This window comes from Microcebus murinus, chromosome 13 (genome assembly GCF_040939455.1).
Source record: "Microcebus murinus isolate Inina chromosome 13, M.murinus_Inina_mat1.0, whole genome shotgun sequence".
Taxonomy (NCBI): domain Eukaryota; kingdom Metazoa; phylum Chordata; class Mammalia; order Primates; family Cheirogaleidae; genus Microcebus; species Microcebus murinus.
The window spans coordinates 32,611,493-32,634,216 of NC_134116.1; positions in this window are offsets into that span (position 1 = coordinate 32,611,493).

Consider the following 22,724-nt stretch of genomic DNA (forward strand, 5'->3'; position numbering starts at 1 on the left):
TTTGGATATACACTCATGTCTACTTTAAATATACTTTAATGTAATGACAGAAATACACAGGAGGCATTTCAATCCATTTGGATTGCCCCATTATTTTTTTAACACTGAGGTGATTTATCAATGTCAAGATATTTTTTAAAAGTTCTTCACTATTTGAAATTAGGGCAAGACAATTTAATTTTTTTTGAAATTTGTTATTTTATTTCTCAAGTTCTGTCAGGCATCATGGCACATGCTTAATTCTTCAAAACCCCATGATTGCATGTCTACTTTGGATCAATTTTATGATAGTTACATTTTACCAACCTTGCTTTTTTTAGGAGACAAAACTTATCAAAAGCTAAAGATCACCTTTTTTAAGATGAAAACATTGAAGTTTTTTTTTTCTTTTTGCTTATAATTACTAAAAGGTATTCAAAAACCATCACTGAACCTATTACTCCATTGAAGCTAGTATTTTAAGATATCCTGAAAATGTACTTCTTTCTCATATTCATTTTATATTATATTATAATAAATCTTCTAGTTTATGTCATAATTGTTGAGTAATTCTAGGGAGTTTTGTTTGTTTGCTTCTTGATCAACTAACAATATCTGAAACAATGTGCATACTTCACAAATTCTCTGTATTATATATAATTATCAAAAATATGTATAATAATTCCAATTAGTTTGAGCAGTAGAGGTTTAAAATGTTTAACTAAATGAGATAATAAACAATTCCTGTTCTTGGAATAATCTAGTGGACAATGAAATAAACAGAGGCTATTAGCCATTGCTTAGGGGTTTCAGCTTGCATATAATTTAGAACAATCTGTTAGGATCTTTGTGCATTAATGTTGCCATATACACCAGCAGGTTGTACCATTCAGCAGCTCAATATTTTAAAATAATTGTACCTTTACCAACTGCTGAAGGGTTTCTAAAAAGTGTTTTCATGATGGCATAGGACACTTCGTTCATTTACAACAGCTTTAAAGGATAATTAAACCCAAAAGCTTAGGATTCTATTTTTTTCAGTCATCAAAATATGTCACATTACAATTTTTTCCACATGCATGCAAATCCAGTAAAGTTAGGCTTACTGTGAAAACATCAAATTGGAAAGCTCCCTTCCACCACCAAAAATATATTTTTATCAATCTACACTACGTATGGTCTTGACTCATGATGGAGTACTGTTCCAATAAACTCATTATAAGTTGAAAATATCATAAGTCAAAATGCATTTAATACACCTGACATACAGAACATCAGTTTAGCATAACTTAAACATGCTCAGAACACTCACATTACCTTGCATTGGGCAAAATCATCTAACACAAAGCCTGTTTTATAACCAAGCATTGAGTACTTCATGTAACTTATTGAATACTTCTGAAAATGAAAAAAACAGAATAATTGTATGGATAACCAAAGTGTAGTTTCTACTCAATTCATATTGCTTTGTCATCATTGTAAAGTCAAAATATCTTAACTTGAACCATTGTAAGTTAGGAACTGTCCATATATATAAAAACATATAAAATTGATTATACCTTTATATCATTCTTTATATTGAATATATGAATATAATTTTAATTTAATAATATCAGTGCAATCAGTATATGTAATCTTAGTGTGAAATAACTAAATATAAGGGAAGTTGATTACCTTTTTATGTATAAATTCTTCCATAAACTGGTCTTTTATGCATTTTGGTCATTTTACTTCAAACTTTTCTTTAACTCATTTATAGAAGCACTCAAAAATGAAAGTTTTATTATAACTCATGTAGCAGCCAAACTATGACAAGTTGTGAACTATCCTAAGGCTATTTGCTTTCTTTTAAAAATTTTACTTTTAGTAACTATTTATGGATTTCAATATAGAAATAGGAATGTGTTTCATATAACACACTACAGCAAATCTTGCTAGAGATTTTACATATAAAATTTCTAAAGCTACTCTCCCCCCAATTATTTTTGAATTTCAAACATATATTGTCACTGCATCAAAATATAACCTATCATGACTCATATGCAAACATATCTAGACATTATTGTCACTATCTCCATTTTACAATAAGGAAATTGATAGTAGAGATGTTAAGCTAATGTTATTAACCAGAATTTAGATACATATTACAATGTATGTCTAGAATTCACTGTTACTGGAATTCATAGTTAGTTAAAGATAATTAAACACATTTAAATGATTTGTTTGCCCATAATGCATAGTATGGGTTATTAAAAATAAGTTATATCCTACACTCAAAAATCCCATAACCCAATTGAACAAAAGGTAAACATGTGTGCCTGAAAATATAAACACCAATTAATATTTAAGTATCAATTTGCAGTAGTGAGAGAATAGAGAAGCAGAGTATGGTTAAACTGTATGCAGACTGTAACATAGATTCAAAATATATCTTCTATTTTTTTTTATATGACAAACATTTATTTAGTTCCTATTATTTGTCAGGTACTCTTCTTGGCACTAGGACTTAGAAGTGACTAGTAAAGAAAAATCCTCTACTTCTTTGCTTTCTAGTGGAAAAAGAGATGGACAATGAACAAATAAATATGCATGTCAAACTATGATTCGTGCTATGAAGAAAGATAAAGGTAAGTGGGTAAGTGTATAGAGATGATAATTTTATACAGAGTTAGGAAGGTGACTGCTCTGATGAGAGGACATTGGGGCAGAAACATAAAGAAAGTTGAGAAATAACTATGTAGATATCTAGCAGGATAGTATTTCAGGCAGCTGTACTATGTTGCTTAAGTAAAGAAACTACGGGCCAAGCAGCTTGTGCTCAAATTTTAGATCTTTCATTTATTTTAGCAAGGTCCTTAATGTTCTCTGCCTCAGTTTCTCCAAATATGAAGTACACCTATGGGTTGCTTTGCAGATTAGTGGATTAAGAAGTTTAAAGCTCATTGCCTCTCTTCAATCAGGCATATTTATAATAGAATCCCAGTGATTTACTAACAGTTGGAGTATCAAACCCTGTGGAGGGGGTTATTTCTCATTTCTAAATGCCCATGATTATTTTATTTTAATATTTGTGTACATCTGAGGGACACATTCTTTGTTGGTTAGATAAACTCAGAAAATCAAAACTTATGTCAGAAAGCTGGTTGGTAAAAATTATTACAAAAGGAACAAGAAAATAATAAAAATAAGTTAAAAATACAAATGCATGTATTTCTCTCTCTCCCATTCTACTCTTTCAAAGTAAATGTACATCACCACATACCTGCCAACACCAGCTTGCATGTGTTAAAGATCACTTGCTATAAAAATTACATTTTACGATACCAAAATATAGTCAGAATTGAATAGACCAAAATTGTTATTCACCTTTATGTTGAACGGTAGATGGAGAAAAACAATTTTAGAGTCAATAATATGCTTCTTTTCATCTGTCAGAATTATTCATTATGCCCAGAGATATAATATTTATAGTTAATTTTTCAATATGCTGATTCTTATTTTCAAACATAAATCAGTGCCCTGGTTTGCTGAATTAACCTTTTTCACCTTTTATACCTTTTATTGATATTCACTTTCTTGAAAGACCATTTTGATCATTCCAGCTTGCCAAATTATTATATCAAATAATAATAATGAGTCTTTATGGTCACCCACAGTGAGCTACCTGTGCCAAAGAAAGCAACACAAATGTGGGTTACCTTACATAGCTTACATAGGTTACCTTACCTGGTGGGTTCAAATAAAAGAAAACTGATATCTGCAATTTCTCATCAGAAGACCACTGCTGACTAATCTGGTGAAGGAAAGAAATCTGTGGGGAAATGCTGATTGAAAAGGTAAAGTTCTCAGTAGGATGTATGATTTTCTTTAAATGTCAAGAGAGGGACTAACATTTATTTTTCTCATGAACTGATGTGAGGAAATGGAAGCAAATGGTGAGTAATCTAGATATCCTATTTTTATCATAAAAAAATAGAATTTTTCCCAGTTGACCAGTTCAGTTAGGTCATTTTGTTCTGAATGCTGAAATAACTAATATCTTAAAAAGAACATGGCCTAGGGTATTACGATGCATTAGTAAAATGAAAAGGAACTCTAAGTTTAGTAATAGCATTATTTATAATGAAAAAATAGGTAAAAAGTTTAGCAAAAGTTATGGCATAAGTATATAATGGAATAGTATGAAGTAATTAAAATAATAAGTTAAGGTATATTAATGACATTAGAATTTTCCACCTTATGTCATTATTTTAAAAATTATATATATAAAATTATCTTAGGTTTTGAAAGATAAAAATATATTCTGCTAGCAATGTTAAATAGATGTATGAAAAATCATACAATGGAATGAATTGTGGGTATGAATTTTCTCTATGAATGAATTTAAGACCATTCTTCTTAGTGAAGTATCACAAGAATGGAAAAACAAACACCACATGTACTGAATACTAAATTGGAACTAATAGACCAACACTTATGTGCACATATGGAAGTAAAACTCAAAGGAAATCAAGTAGGTGGTGGGGAAGAGGAAATGGGTAAATTCACACTAACTGGGTGAAGGGCACAATTACAACTTTGACTCAAACTGTATAAAAGCAAATGATGTAACCAAAATGTGTAACATTCTGAAATAAAAAAAGGTTTTTCATTTATATTTTTAAATTATTTTAATATTTTCTAGTAGAAAAACATGACATGATCAAAAGATACAAAAGATATTGTATTAGTATTCTCTTGCTGTTGTAACAAGGTGCCACACCTTTAGGGACTTAAAACAACAAGAAATACTTATTTTATCATTCTAAGTGTCAAAAATTCAAAATGAGTCTCACTAGGCCAAAATCAAGACGTTTAAAGGTCTGTATTCTTTTCTGGAAGCTCCAACAGAAATTCCTGTCTTGTTTTGTTTTTTTCCCTATTTTTTTAGGTTTGTGCTGTCCTCATTTCTTAGATTGTGGTCCCCTTGTTCTTCAAAGCCAGCAATCCCATTGCTCTGATCTCCGTTTCCATTATCACCTCCTCTCTAACCCATTTGCCTCCCTCTTTCATTTAAAAGGGCCCTTTGAATGCATGGAGCCCACCTGGGCAATCCAGGTCATCTCCTCATCTCTAGGTTAGCTTATTGGCAATCTTAATTCCATTTGCAATCATAATTCACTCTTGCTATGTAAGGTAACATATTTACAAATTATGGCATCTTTGGCTGTGGAGAGAATTATTTTGTTTACCATACCTATTAGTTATATTTCCTAGTAAAGCTTTTCTTAGGAAGGTTGATGGATCACAGTTTTATTTATTGTTTTTAATCATCTCGAATAAATCACCTTTTGTTCAGAAAATACTTCCATTCTTTTCAAAATTTTGAAATCCTTAGCCCCTTTTAACTTCCACTCTTCCGTCTTCTTTACTCCATTTTTCTCAATGGCTCTCATGGCCCAAATTCTTTGTTTTTATTGTTTATCATCGCCTTGCCTCACCAGAACGTACATTGTGGATAAGTTGGAAAAAAGGATGGCTGTGCAACATGTTGATTATAATGGGTAATTTCTGTCTGCTCTATGCCACTGAACTCATCTTTTAGTGAAACCGCCTGACTCAGCAAATCAATATCTGGTGATTGGCTTTCTTGACAAATTTACAAGAAAAAAAAATGCGTTACAAACTAATGGGTTGGTAGGAAGAACAGTACTTTAGCACTGAAGTCAGAGAACCTGGAATCATGTTCAGCTTTGTCCACTGGCTATCAGCATTATGTCGTCAATGTCAAAAATTCTCTGAGCCACAATTATATTCTTGTGTAGTAAGGATTTATAATTCATGCGTACTTCAGGTAGCACAATTATCATTAATATATTAAAACTCCATGCTATGCTGCATAAAAGAAAATGTGTTACTTTCATGATTACTTTTACTTTGTATCATCAATATTCTTCTAAATTCCAATTCATATTAAAAATAGAAATGTCAGTAATAGTTGCCATACATTTCTTTGATCATTCAATTTAGTAATGGTGAGTATATTTTGTTTAAACCTCCCTATAATTGAAATTGTGAAGGGAAGCAAGAAGACATATGTAGATGGGCATATCTTTCCTCTCTGAAGCTACATTTGTCAATGCCTTAATATTTAATATGTTTAAATATTTAAATAGTTTTATTATTAAATAATGGTAGTATTTAATAATAAAGTATTATTTTATATACTTTAGTATAAAGAAGGCATAGGTGCTAATAGGAGTAACCCTAACATTCACTCTTCTCATCAAATTACTAAGCTCAATAGATGGAACTATTTATTGTAACAGTATAAGTCCTACTGGAAAAGGATATTTAATCATTGTTTTATTTTATTTGACAAATTCTTATTGTGCACTTACTATCTGCCAGATACTATTTTAAGCATTGGGGATAAATATTTGAACGAAGTGGGCAGAAGCCCTCCATTATGAAACTTATTTTTTTGTGTGTAGACATACACAAATCAGTAAATATAATATGTAAGTATTATATACATATCAGAGAAAGATAGGTTTCATGGGAAAAATAGCTTATAGTAAGGGTGGATATGGGAAAAGGAGATGTGTAATTTAAATATAATGCCCACAATAGGCATCTTTGAAAAGTAACCCATAATTTGAAAGAGATCAGGAAGCAATGATGATTTTGAGAGAAAGAAAGTTTAAGGAACTGGGGTAGCCACACAAAGGCATGCAGAGAAAGTGTGAGACAGAGGTGAGCCTAGTGTGCTGAAGTAGAGTATGCAGTCCAGAGAGCAACAGGATGTGCGATCAGGGAGGTAATGGAAGAGGGTAAGATGCCACAGGGTTCGTTGGTCCTGGTTAAGGCCTTTGATGCTGGGTGAGATACATAGCCTTTGCAGGATGAAAAGGAAATACCTGGTGGATGTTTTAGAATTATTCTGGCTGTTATGTTAACAATAAAATATATGATGGGGAAAGTTTAGAAGCAGAGAGATCAATTATGATCCGGGCCAGAAATGATATTAGGGAGGATAAAGGAAAAAGCAATAGAAGTAGCAAGAAATGCTTGAAATCAGGATAACTTTTGAAGAATGCAAGAAAATTTTCTGGAAAAGAACATGGGAGTTCATAGAGAAAGGAGTCAAGAGCAGCTGTTTTGTTTTGTTGTTGTTGTTTGTTTGTTTGTTTGTTTTGTTTTTTTAATTCTGTGTAACTGGAAGGATGCAGTCACCACTGACTAAAATGGAAACACATGAAAACCACAGGTTTGGTGGTCCTTGATAAAGATCATTTGTTTTGCCTACACACAATTAGAGACATAACAAGCTTAATATATATAGGCAACGTCTAGAGTTTACAAGAAATATCAGAAGAGGTTATATGAATTTAGGAGTCTTCAGTCACACAAACAGAACACACAAGGCACTGACACTGGCTAAGACCTTCAGAGGCTCTAGGTCAGATATGGAAAGAGAGTGAAGGGATCAAGATTTAAGGCACACTGTACATACCAGTCAGGGAGAAGAGCAGAAAACAGCACAACAATCAAGAAAAATAAGAAGGAGCTGTCATTGAAGTAGGGAGAACACAAATTATGATGTTCCAGTGGCAAAGAACCAGAAAGATGTGAAAATCAACTGTATGAAAGGTTGCTGACAATGAGATTTTTGAGAACTGATGACTGGACTTACCAAAATGGCTGTTGCTGGTGACCTTGACAAGAGTATTTTCAGTAGGACCAAACGCCTGATTAAAGTGAGTGTATAGAAGGAAAAAAAATGAGAAGAATGAGAGCAATATAGAGGAATCTTTCAAGAAATGTGCTATAAAGGACGAAAGAAAAAAAGGGAAACATAAAAGGGAGAAATGGTGTCAAAGGAAAAAAAAGTAAAAGTTACAGAAATACAGCAAGTTGACATGCCCATAGGGATGACTTGTATTTCATTGTAAGCCATCTTAACAAACTTCTTGTGCAATATCTTCTGCAAATTATTGTTCTGTTTTTTGTCTTCATGTATGAACAAGGAAAAATAAAATGTAACTCTAAATCATGAATTGTCTTATCATCCTTGACCATATAGAACTCAAATATTTAATATAGGATATTCTAAACTATCTATGATAGATTTTAAGTCAGTTATACCACTGAGTTTTCATTCTTTATTTTTAATTGAACATCTAAATTCCTACGTTCACCATTTTTTAACCTTCAAAAGTCATTTAATTTTGTGCCTTAAATTCTTCATCTGCCAGATAACAATAATACCTATTTCACTCAATTACTGTTTTTTAAAGGAAATATAAAAGTTATGGAAGTACTTTAAAAATAGCAAGGCAAAGGCAGTATGCATTCAAGTGGTGTAATATTTACTTAATGATTAAATGCAAATTATAACCAATAAAATTTAAAATTTCTCATAAAAACCTAGGAAAAACTATTTGTGTAAGTATATTTCAGTGATATGAGTGCTTCATAGAAATTAGATAAGTTTGTTCTATTCTAAGAATACATGTCAATATTTTTACCACCTCTAAACACAAACTTTGAAAAATGGCAGAGGCTACTTTTTTCAACTTTATCTTTAATATCTCCTGAAGTACTGTTGAATCAAAATCCCAAATATAGTGTGTCAAAGTAACTTTGTTAATATTATATACGTATATATGATATATATATATACATGTGTATGTTTATATATACATATATATGTACAGATAGAATATGGTCAAATAGTAACTTAATTCTTGATACAAAATTTGTATTATGGAAAATCAATTTATTATAATTAAGTGCTTACTATATTCAAGCACTGGGAAAATGGCACATTCTCTGCTTTATATTATTATAAAATATAGTGAAATGTAAAAGAATAAACATTGATATTACGTGAGAGCCTTGACTCCTGCATTGAACCTGGATTCCAGATTCATGGAGAGCCTCCGTCCCTACTGGTGTGGTACTACTGTTCTCACTGTGTTCTGACTCACATCTACTGAGATGCCCAGCTGTCTTTTCTGGGGCGTCAACTATATCCTGTTTATGTTTTAATATATTTTCTTTAAGGACCTGGAAACAATAAGACATTTATTTCTAGTTTTTTGTTTGTTTGTTTGTTTTTAAATTCAGAAGCACCAATCCTGCTGCTGGAAGGGTCTCTGGAAGTGGTAGCTGGAGATGAGAACAGCCCCTTCATTCTATAAGGGGCATTCTTTCTTGGATTTTCTCTTGCTCTAAATGTATACTCCTCAGATTAGCTCTTACCTTAATCGTTCAGCCAGAGAGAATTTCTTCAAGATGGAGTTGGACAGTTGTATTAAATGAATAAGTAGATTCAAAGATGCAATTAAATCTTGCTAAGCTTCCAAAGTCACTGGCATGATTTTCTCTCTCACATACACTACACACACCATGCACACACACACACACACACACACACACACACACACACACGACCCTTCAGAGGATACATAAGCCCATCTGTATTCCGGAAGGGTGGAGTTATTACAAAGACCTGCTCCATTTTTACATCCAAATTCATATTATTTTTAACAGCCCACACTAGAAATAAGCCCCTACAAGGCATGCAATTTATCTTTCTTTCATTGGTGTCACTCCAGCCCTTAGAACAGTGTTTAATGCATAATTATTTCTCAATATGTATTTGTTGAATAGATTGATGAAGAAATTTTTCAAAAGGGAACTTAAAATGCACTCTGAAAATGTAGATGTAGAAGTAAGGTAGAGGGAGAGAGATTCATGTGATCTGGGAATCAGAGAATGTTTCAGAAAAGCAATTATTAGAACTTGGTTGGCCCCTTAACATATATTTAAAACTGATTTTTAAAAATTACTTCTATGCCTTATTCCGCCCTTAACTACTGAAACTTTACTTGGGTATGAATTGCTCAAGCATTTGCATTTTCTTAAAGTGCAATATACTTGATAATTGTATGTCACCTCTTTACTTCCCGACTTCTACTTCCTATAAACTGCCCATTCATGTTTTCTGCAAGCCGGCTTCCTGGTAAATGCACTGACTGCATTAATACAAGAGCTCTGATAGTTAAACTCTAAATCTTAGCTCTTAATTAAACTTGATTTGGATTCACAAAGGGCCTCAGACATGACTCTTGATGGCAGTGTTTTGTATGAAAGAATGGGTGTTTGTATTGGCTGATTAAACCCTATGAAATTCCAATTGCTGGGAATTTTTGTGTGATATTTGTAATATATTTCAGTGTAAGATAATCTTCCTAGAATGTGTGACCCAGAAAGTGACAAAAAGAAGTGTTTGTATCAACTACCTCCCTATAAGACCTAATTATCATGTTATGCAAATACATGAAATTTATCAATAAAGATTTTACTGCTTATACTCATTCTAAATGCTGTTATTCATATACTCCTTAGTTTTCAACAATATAGAAAACATTTATATACCCATTAGCCTATTTGCTGAGAGGGCCATATGAATATACCAGAAATGGTTCATACCTTTGTGAGTTTTTACTGAACAATTTTCAAATTTCTATGATGTCCTTCCACTCAAGAAGAAAAGAAGATGGAAAATTGTGTGTGTATCTGAAATACTGTAATATATTCCAATATATACACCACCCCCCACAGACATATTCCTTTTCAGTCAATTCTATTTGTCACCGTAGAAGTTAATGTTTAATATTTCTTTCCTGTAGTCAATTTCTTTCAGCTTTCTAAACTCTTTATTCAAAAGGAGACTCGAAGTCATAAAGAAGTCAAAATCTATTATGTGTTCTTCAGACTTCAGTTAATATTCCACTTTAATATGCACTGAGCTGTCAGTTTTAATCTATGCCTCTCCAGATTTAGAGAAATAAAAAAAAATTAGAAAAGAATACTGTAAAATATAATTTCAGTTGATTTTTAGGTATTTTTTTTTTTTTTTTTTTGCTTTTGAATGGGTCCTGACATGATTCGGAGTTATACAGAATGTTATATAACTAATAAACAATTAATAGGTATTGAAAAGAAAGCAAAGGTAATGTTTTTAAGCAAATAGAAAGTGATTTTTGACTTAAAACACTGTTTCTTTTAATTTGTTACACAACTGATTGGCATTTCAGTCATCTTTGTTTAAACACGTGAGCAAACTAGAATTATATTTAACAGGCAAACTAAGCATTGTCTATATAGCCAAGAATTTATATATCGGGTCGTCCTTGAATGAGACAAAAAAGAAATGGTGAAGACTTTATTGCCTCTTGTTATTTTTGTACATAAGAGAAAATATTCCTTATTAAGAGCCAACTGGTTTGAATTAATATCTTTCTCCATTTTCTGCCCATGTTTTAACTTCCCTGTCCCCACTATACCCATTGAGTTCCTGTTCTATATCTCTGATATACCAGAAAAAAGCATCTTATGTATAGTCATCTTTTAATAAATAGTGAACATTTAGCTTTATTATTGTTTATTTGTTTGCTTATTTCATTAAATTTGCATATACTCCATGGACATACCAATGAATAAAGAGTGAACTAGGAGATTATTTGAATTTGGTAAATATGTAGAGCAAAATAATACTTTCATGCTTTCTCCCAATCTGAGCTCTCTAAATTATCAAAATGGACAATTGTAACATAAAAATATTCTATAAAAATAAATGAGAGGGATTCAGAGAAAGGACATGTACTCAAACAAAAATTTAAAAAGCAAAAATACTGTGACACTGTTACTTTTAATTTAAGTAGATAATTTTTCTATTCAAAGTGGTATTCTATAGTGTATAGATATGTTTCAATTTTAATAGCTATCTACATTAGTACTTTTTATATCAATTTCATTTTAACCGATGATTATATTGGTGGTATTGTTTTACTTCATATTATTTGCTCAATTGCTAAAAGAATTTTAAATATTATTTCAGGTTAATTGATAGAAATTGTAATGAAATACAAATTAAAGACTCCTGTGAATATCCAAACATATTTTCAAGTTAGAATCTTAATTAAAATGTTATGGTCAGTAATTATAGACTCATTAGTTCAATCCCCTACAGTGTTCCATGTTTTAAATTATTTTTATTTATGTACTTCATATCTCCCCTTCATGTCTGCCCTTTAAGGTAGGAAAAAGAAATCACATTATGCTTCCATGTGTCATAGTCGTGCCACCATATATGATATATGTTCACCTCATATTTCGTCTCTTCTTTATAAGCAACAAACACTTTCAGCAACAAAATAATTTACAAATATCAACTATTTTTTATATTTTTAAGATCCCTCAAAACAATTAAATTAATGAGAACCAAGATAGTTGTTCTTGATTGGAAAGGAGTTTTATATTAAAACTAGTAAATTAGCACTTAATATATTACTAAAATTGATTTACTCTTGTCTGACAGACTGTCTTTCTTTCTCTCCCCAACTGTTTAATTGGAGTTAAATACTGATATTTGCCTTTCAATGAGTTCAATAGGCAAAAAATTTAAATGGTTCAATAGAATATTTGGACACTAGGTGAAGTTTTAAATTTACCCTCATACTGTGCAATCAGTGAACTATATCTGCTGGAGGTTTCTTTTAACCATTAGAACAAATGGACCCTTAAACCACAAAGAAAAGAAACAGTATATTTAGGAGATACCTGGTATCCAATGTTTATTGCAGGACTATTCACAATTCCCAAGACATAGAATCTACCTAAGTGCACATCAATGGACGAATGGATAAAAAACTGTGGTAGATATACACAATAGACTATTATTCAGCCATAAAAAATATGGAATTCTGTCATTTGCAGAATGAATGGAACAGAAGGACATTAAGTGAAATAAGACAGGCACAGAGAGACAAATAGCACATGTTCTCACTTAAATGTGGGAGCTAAAAAAATTGAACTCATGGAGATAGAGTGTAGAATGACGGTTGCCAGATGCTGGGAAGGATAGTGGGGAAAAGGTGATAGGTATAAGATATAGTTAGATAGAATAAGATCTAATAATCAGTAGCACAATAGGGTGACTATAGTTAACAATTTATTATTTATTTTAAAATAACTAAAAGAGTAGAATTGGAGTGTTCCTAAAACAAAGAAATGAAAAATATGTTAGGTTGTTGGATATCCCAATTACTTTAATTTCATTATTACATATTATATGCCTCTATCAAAATATCGCATGTACCTCATAAATATGTAGAACTACTATGTATCCATAATTACTAAACACACAAATTTATTAAATATTGAAAAAATATTTAATAAATGTTACTTCAATCACTTCATAAATATGTTTGCCTAGAGAAGAAAATTCTAATCTTGAAGTTTGTACGCATTGAAATTGAGTTTGAACTCTTCCACTTACTGTCTGCGGGGTACTGCCTAAGACAAACTCTCTAGACATGGTTTTGCCTTATAATAAAAAAGGTTAACTAGTTAGCCCTCAGTGCAACCAATAAGAGATAGAATATACACAAAGATTAAGTGTGTGTGTGTGTGTGTGTGTGTGTGTGTGCATATGAAGGAAGGATATTGATGTATCTTGGTTTCATGTTTGTTTGTTTCTTTCTTTTTGGTAATGTTTATTGGAGCTTCTCCTGAAACTTTCAGTTTGTTGCTAGAGTGCAATAAAATAGGGTGCATTACAGATTTAGGTTTAGAATAAATAGACAAAGACAGTATTTAAACTATGAGTGAATAATATTGGCTATGCTGTGAGTTCTCAGTCAATGTTATATACATCAGTATAACCTAAGAAGAATAAAAATAATTGAGCCACACTCCAGATCAATTAAATAAGAATTTCCAGAATGGGGTCTCAGAACACACATGCTAATAAAGCTTAAAATGGCTGTTATTTATGTGCTTCTGGAACATACTACTCACAAAGAAAGGAGAGTGTTGATGAAATAAAAATAATATTAAAAATAATAAAATGATAGCATTAAGGGTGGAGTGGAGCATTAAGAATTTCTAATATTTCAATAGTGAAAAGAATAGTAAGATATAATTAGGGTACTGAAAATATATGTACAAAAATGTAGGAGAGAAAACAGGAGCAGAAAAATCATAGGTCAATGTGAGAGACGAGGTTTTTTAAACATTAGGGGAATAGTTAATATTACAATTGTTGCAAATGTTTCAAGTAATATAAAGACTGAGAGCTGTGCCATGGGTTTGTCCACAGGAGGCCATTTATTTAATAAATATTAAGAAATATAGTGGCAGCATATACCTGACTTAAATAGGTTATAGGGAATAGATAATATGAAAGTAAATATATAATATTAACTGTTTGTTCAGGAGTGAAAGTGACCTTTGTTCTCATACAAAGAGTAAGAAGAACTTGCTGAAGATCAAAATAAGCCCCAAACCATTATGCTATAGTAGAACTGGTCACAGCTATTCCAAGAAAAGTATGAAGCTTATAAGTAGAATAATAAAAACATGACATAATTCCAAAAAGAAATGAATAACTTCTCTGAAAAAAAATATAGGGCAATGTATAAAAAATATCAAGGTAGGATTTTTTTAAGTAAAAATATCCTAAAATATAAACTTTTTATTGAAAAATATCTTTAATTGATAAAAATATTTTGTATATTGATATTTATGTCTTTTTTATATTAATATGTTTTTCTTAAACATTCCATAAAGTAAAAGAATAGAGAATTTCAAATATTGGAATGAGATGTTTTCAACACATGTAATGAAAGAATTGTATCCCCAATAGAAAGAAGAACAATATACTAAAAAATCAGAAACTAGTAGGAAAATAGGCAAAAGATTTGAACAGGAAGTAATGTCTATGGAAATGGCTAATAACTATATGAAAAAATTACCAACCACCTTAACAATCAGGTAGGTACAAATGATATATCCAGTTATTACTACTTTATACTCATAGCACTGTTTATTTTTAAGAAGTTTGATGTTTCCAATTGTTGTTAAGGAAGCAGGGTAACAGTCTCTTTCATTTGCTGCCATTTTAAATTTAAATGATTATAATCCCTCTGAGGTTACCCAAGTTGAAGATTCATGATTCAGTAATTTCACTATTTGGTATTTATAATATGCAAATTTTTTGCACACTTTTACCAAGAAACATTTATTGGAATGCTCATAGCATGCAATAACAAATTACAACCCAAGTGTACATTGAGATTAGATGTATTCATACAATAAATATTGTGCACGTAGATAATGTATGTACAAAAGCTGTACTCATCAAGAAGAGTGAATCAAAACAATATTGAGCAAAAGATAAGTAAGTCCTAGAAAACTACAACAAATATAGTTCCATTTCACCAAGATCAAAACCACAGGGCTACATATATATGTCATATATCCATAATGAAAATAAAGGATAACTAACAATTTCGCAGGTGGAGGAGGGACATGATATGTGTAGAAGTAGCATATAGTTATAAAAGAAGATTCAGGTAGTAATTTACCTATTCTATATTATAAATTATAGAATAAATTATAAAATAAAAAAGATTATAAAAGATTATAAAAGAAAATTAAGTGCATGAGTAACACAAAAATCAGATTGCAGCTACATTTAGGGAGGAATGATGTAGTATATATGAGAAAAATCATAAATGTACTTGTGATAATTTATTTCCTGAGTCATGAAAATTTGCTTATCTATTTTATTATTTTATTTAATATAAATGCACCCATATAATCTAATGTCAAAATTATCTATTCTTAGCACATGATATAAATATCAGCTATAGCTTTTTTATTCAAAAGAACCAAATTATTTGTTTCTACCATCATTTTTAAATAAAATTCCTCACTATTTTGGGTTTTTCAGTGTATTCTCCCCATTTTTAACCATTTTCAGTGTCATTGAAAACATACTTGCAGAGGTTTAATATTGGTTTGAAAACATTGGCCATTTCTTCATGTTTCTAAATGTAAAAATTGCATGCAAAATATTCTTTTCCCTCAATATTCGCTTCCATATATGCCAAAATTAATTTAGAATTTGTCTAAAGTGTTGTCAAATGAAAATAGATTAGAAATGCTCAATATGACTGCATTTAATCACTTCTTTCCTTTGTGAAAGATAATATAATTCACATTGATATATGGAGTACTGAAAAATAAACTCCTGCATATATGATAAGAGGTAAAATGATATGATATTACAGATATCAAAATATGATGTATCAGCCTTCATGGGACCAGGTGTATTGAATTGAAATGAAGCATTTGAATCTTGAACAAAGTATTTGAAATTTAAAAAGGAGGCATTTCCATTTCGGCGAATTCCCTCATTAATGATCATACAGATATGGCATATTATGAATTCGTGTGGGAAAAAAATCAGAATTGCATTAGGGAAAGCGGGGTATTCATTTTGACCACAGAACTTCTCAATACTATAGTTCTGGGTAATGTATTGACTATTAATTTGTGCTTAAGAAAATATCTACACCTTTCTCATATAGTTATATTTACCCTGAAATTGTTGATGTATTCTCAGATATAATTGTGGTAAAATTATGATGACACAAAATGTTTATTAAGGTCAGAATTCACTTGTAAAATTAAAGCTTGGATATTTACCTTAAATGGGAGACCTTTTTACAATTACAAGCTCTCTCAACAATTGGACAGTCAAAACATATAAAGTATTGGATCCTTTAAATAAGGGGAAGTGACAATGAAGATATGGAAGACAGCAATTGGCATTGTTTGGTAGAAATAGAAATACACTAAAGACACAGAATATATTACTCAAAAAGTAACTCATGAGAGAAAACAAAACATTTCTGTATTTTATGTTTCTCTCACAAACATCTCACAAACAATTTGATTAAGAAGCAGGAAGGACTATATCCCTTTCTAATTAGAAACACAAAAGTAAGGAATATAGCTTTTGAATATCTGTTTTGTGGGAAAATAGTAAAGATGTAAGAAAATGCCACTCTATAACATTTAACAAGAAATAAGCTAAGTACAGATACCCCCATACGCAACAGAAATTGAAATCCAGAACGATTAAGTATCTCAGAAGTTTCCACCTGTCCTCTAGATAACTGAAAATTTCTGAAAATTTGAGCAGGTGTTTTTCTTTTTGTATTGTCAACGTGCAGGGCCTTTCCTATGTGGAAGTAATGAAAAGAGATAGGAAGCTAAAGCGGCAAAATCTGAAACCTAAATCTTAGTTAAAACATGAACTGTTAATAGAATAAAACATAACCCACAAAGAAAGACCACAATAAATCACATTTTAAATAATGACCAGGTGGAAAGTAGGAGAAAACAAAACAAAACAAAACTTAGAAAATTTACAACCACAAACCATATGTAAGTTTGATGGTCAAATATAAAATAACCTCAGATCCAACAATCCCGGAGGCAAGGAATTGTTTTAAAATGTTCCCCTTGTTAGTAAGCCAGGTATCTAGTAAAGGAAACAAAAGTCTTCTCTAGAGGACTTCTTTCTACTGAGAATTGCCACAGTTAAAGTTTGATGACACGCAATAACTCAATAAAATGTCCCAATGTGTGATGGGAAAAGACAATTTGTAGCAGAGAGCTGGCAGAAACAATAATGAGGAAAAATAATTACAGAATCATCAGATACAGAATATAATACACACACGTTGTTTTAAGGGATGCATTTGCGTGCCAAAATAAGTGAGCTGGAGAAAAGTGTTTATAACACACACACACACACGCACGCACACACACACAAAGTCGTTGGAAAGAAATATATCTCAGTAGGGTTGTTTCCTTCTGATGCACATTCATGGGTATCTTTCCTCACACAACTCTCTAATCCCATCCTACTACACCCCCTCCTCACCGCGATTTCAAGAAGCATTGATATAGGAAAACTCTGACAATTGTGCATAGTATGGCATAAATATTATTTCATGTTTCAAATACATTAAGCAAAAACCCCACTTTCTTACAAGCTAATGACTAGATATTAAGTTTAGTAAAACAAATGATTCAGAATAACAGAATCCAAGTACTTGAATGAATATTAGGTACAATGATTGGGCTAAGGAATTTGGCTTTTTTTTCAGTATTATAGGAAGTATTATCAAAAAGGGGTCCATATTTTATCATTACAATTTTTAGTTTTGGAAAGAAGAAACCTAACAAAGCTTCAGTCGAGAGTGAGTATTTAGGAAATCATCTGAAGTACAGCCTGGAACACTATCTGCAGGTGTAAAATTCTAGAAACGATCTTGAGGAAAATGTTTTTAGGTCTCAAATGAAAATGAATTCCAGCATCAAATTGTTTAAAGAGGATGATGTGATATTACTGTAACCAACATATGAAAGGGTTAACTTAACTATTCATAAGGAGATATCTTTAAATTTTTAAAATCAGTAATCCATAAATGTACATTTGACTTTCTCTTTCTCCTAAATGTTAATGAGAAAAATTTAGGTTACTCAGAGGAAATATTTTTTAATAAAAATACTAATTTTGTATTTATGTTTCATTTTCAATGTTAATACATTTCTTAGAGATAATTATCAGAGGTTATTAAATTTCTCCTGGAAAGTTTGATATTTTTTCTGGTACTCATTGATATCTATTCCTACCTCCATTTCTATCTCTAGATCTATACTTCTCTTTCGATGCCATGATCTTTCTTCCTTAAAGTCTTTTATAAATATTCTGTCACCTCACTTTGTGTGTGTATTTATGTATATCACATGTGGTTGTATGTCTTTGGCTATGTATAAGTCTGTTTTTATGTGTATACATTGTGAACATATATAACTTTGGTTTGTATGTGTGTGTTTGTGTACTATATCGATGTGTGTATTCATATGTCTTATATAAGAAATGTGTTTGTATGTACATATGTATACAATAGAGTATGTAATGTCTGACTGTGTATCTGGTCTGTTTGCTTACGTATGTACATGTTTCTGTATGGAAGTTTATATATAAATGTGTGTATGTTCATTTGTGCATGTGTAGTTTATGAATATGTGCTATATGTGTGCCAGTGTGTATTGTCTGTGCTTGTATATGTGCTTCTTTTCAGTTTATGCTCCCGTTTGATTTGATATTTTTTTATAATGGGTATATGTCTCAACTTTTAATTTGGTTATGTTGCTTTTAAACATCATCCAATCATTTTTATTGCAAATTCATGCTTTCTTCTGAAGGCTAACTCTACTTTCTCAGGAGACACTGTTCTTTTTAATCTTTTTGAAGATATGAATCACACATTTTCTATGTTCCTGCTCTAACCAATAAATTCAGTTTGAAGAGAGTTATTTCTTCAACCTAGAGGACTACCTCTAAATGATAGTCCTTTTACTTATCTTTCAATAGATCTTTTTTTTTTTTTTTCCTTTTTCAGTTTTACTGCTTGGGCTTCTGCTTTTTATGTGCTTTTCTCTGCTATGGAAAAGCATCACCAAAAAGTATATTTTCCCCCTCCTTAATGGATTATTTGTGACATTCTCAATTTGCTGGTGTTAGCAGAGTTTTATTTTATCCCTCACTAATTTCTTCCCGCTACATTGCCATGTCAATTGAAAACAGTGTGAGTTTGATGTCCAGATTTTCTTTAGTTAGATTCTATTTAATTTTAGGTGAATATTTAATCAGAATTTTGTCTATCAATTTTTTTAATCAGAATTAAGGATTAGAAAGAACTAGAAACCTTTGTAGGTATTACAATCTTACAAATGACTCATTTATTATCTTAGAAAATAAAAGGAATTTAACTTTTTAAACAAGTAGCGATATAAAAATTAATTTGATAAGGAGAAGACTAAGTCTATATTCCATATAATTATGACTGAAAATATTATCATATGGTACTTGGTAAAGTTATCTTGTTTAATTGTGGTACAGATAATCACATAATGTCTTTTACTTGAGTATGAATGACCTTTCATGTTACTGTTTTCCACTGCCTCAATTCTACTCCCTGGAAAACCTCTTATCTTCTTCCTGGTACAATATGTAAGTCTTTAGCATGCCTGTCTCTATATTTGTCTTCTGACTATTTTCTGTTGACAGTATCACATTTTGCTTCTGTGTATGTTCCTAAAAACTGAAGGGGCCAATAATCAAGCCAGTAATGATGTTACCAAAGACTGAGGAACATTATGAAAGCCCCTACAAAAAAATGGAAATGCTTATTCACCAATATGTTTTGCAAACCAAAAGAGAGAATCAATCTAAGAAGTGAGTAAAATAAATATAAAAGTTGTTTAGAAATACTAAGTGTCAATTACTAAGGTGACATAAGAAGAAAAGGAAGGATGAAAGCCAAGAGGGTTATTTTTATTTTTGACATATTAAGGAGTTTGGTACTAGTCATACATGCACCTAAAATTGTTTAGGAGACAGCTGCACAAAAGCTAAACTGACATTCAGTAGATATGAGTTTTTTATATGAGTAGATATGAAGATTAAATAGAATTTTCAATTGCCTTGCTTCTTAGATAATTTTTCTTATATCCTCTCTATAGCTTTCAATAGGCTTTCAATAGGCTTCACAATTATGAAGTAAGATGACTGTCCAAGAAACAATTTATAGCACAAAGAATCTTGCGTTTGGCCTTGTAGAGAAGTGAAAAATATTTCAGCAAGATCTTTCAACACAGCTGAAGCCAACTGGGCATCTCTACCATGGACAATATCTGAAGATATATATATATATTTTTTAGGTTTTGGCTTCAGTGTATCTGTATTAGTCCCAAAAGGTAGAAAGCACAAGTATAGAAGCTGTTCCTGTCTTCTAGTGAGTAGAAGCCAGAAATATTGCTAAATATTTTACAATGCACAGCATAGCCCCCACAACAAAAAATTATACAATGCAGAATGTTTAAAATGCTGAAGTTGAAAAATTTGATGTATAAATGATTTAGAAAAGAAAAGTAGAAGAAAAAAGTGAAGAGAAAGCAGGAGAATGAAGGAAGAAAGGGAAGAAAAGTAGTAGGAGCAGGAAGAGGGAAAAAAGAAGGTGGGATGGGAAGAGAAAGAAGATAGGAGATCAGGGAGAAGCAAAACATTTTATTGATATATTAAGAAAGGAATCAAGGGGATTCTCAGGTAGATATCCAAGTGTCTGTTAGCATCTCTGTATTTGGAAATATTGCAATCAAATCATGATCTAATAAAGTTACTTTAAGCTACTGAGTCACAGAAAATTCTTTTAAGCTACAGTAATTGTATGTCATTTATATACCTAACAAATAATTTATAATATATATTAAATGTACTTCTGTATAATATATGCATGAATAAAAATACTCATAATAATTTCCAGCAATATATGTTATTATATTTAGTAATAAAAATTCCTAATGTATACTTGGTAAGGATATAAATAAAAATATGAATACAGTGATTCATGATATATTTATTAAATTTGTACTTTTGAGTATCCTTTCTATTAGAGATGAAGCATGCGAATAGAGATGAAATAGCACCAATTGTGCTAAAATAAATGGATTATGTTCTTGTTCAAATCTTTGAAAATCAAGAAGAAATTTTGTATATCTTCCTAGACTATCAAAATCTTGAATAATACATTAGATACAACAGAAAACCCAATACAATTGTATCATGATTATAGGTGGGCAAGGAAAAGAAAACTCCCAGTAATCAAAGTGAAGTGGAGTGTTCATTTTTGTGCATAAATATTATTTAGCGACTTCTTAATTTCTGAATATTCTTCTACATTCTGTAGTTAATATGACCGATAATTTCATTTGATTAATTACATTTTGATGATGAGTTGTTAAGTATACAGAATTAATTTTGTACATTGTTGTCATTTTCTAATAAGTGGAAAACTAAAGTGATAATTCTGTTTTTATCCTGAAGCATCTATTCATTGGTTGGAGTATTACCATAAAACAACAGAAACAATTGTATGAGAATTTTCTGAGAATACATAGGATTTCCATAGTGAAACTACCAATTACATTTCAAAGCAATCTAAACTGTTATAAATAGTCCAAATAAGAAATTTAAAACCTAATCTCAAAACGTTTTGATGTTCAAAGGTGATATAGCTCTCAATTAACTTTTAGAAACATTGAACTCTTTTTTATTCCATTATCTTTTCCAGTCACAATCAATATTTGAGCCTGAGCAGCAGATTATAATCATTGTGTGCATGTGTGTGTATGCGTGTGTGTGTGTGTGTGTGTGTGTGTGAAGGAGTTATGATTTATTTTAAGGTTAGCAGGGAAAGAATCTTAAAATAATTAAGAAAAATGTGTTACATATTTAACATTAATATTTTAATCGTAGTGATTTTAGTAGTCTATATAATGAGAAAATTTATGTCAAACAAAAAATTTAAAAAAGTAGAAAAAGTCAACACTTTAATATAATAAAATTAAATATATGAAGATAAATGTGATATAATTAACAATAATAAAATCAATTTATTGGTATTTCATGTACTCTAGCTAAATATTTTTCTGAGGATTAAAGTTTGCTTTTATGGTGATAAAGTAATCTCATATAAATATTTATACTAAATGTTAGAATGTTAAATTTGGGAAAGCAAATACAATCAGAAACCCCCCAAAATATTGAATCACTGATATTTTCTTAGATAAATTAAATATTTTCAGATAACCTTTTTTTTTTACAATCTTTGTGTCTGTGGCATTAAAAAACTAGCTTGTGATTGCATTTCCACATAATAAATAAATGCTTGCATACCAACGGACAGACATTGTAAACACCCTTACTGTCCTCTTTCCTAAAATATCTTTACACAATATGAACATAACCCGGCCACTTTGCCCTGATG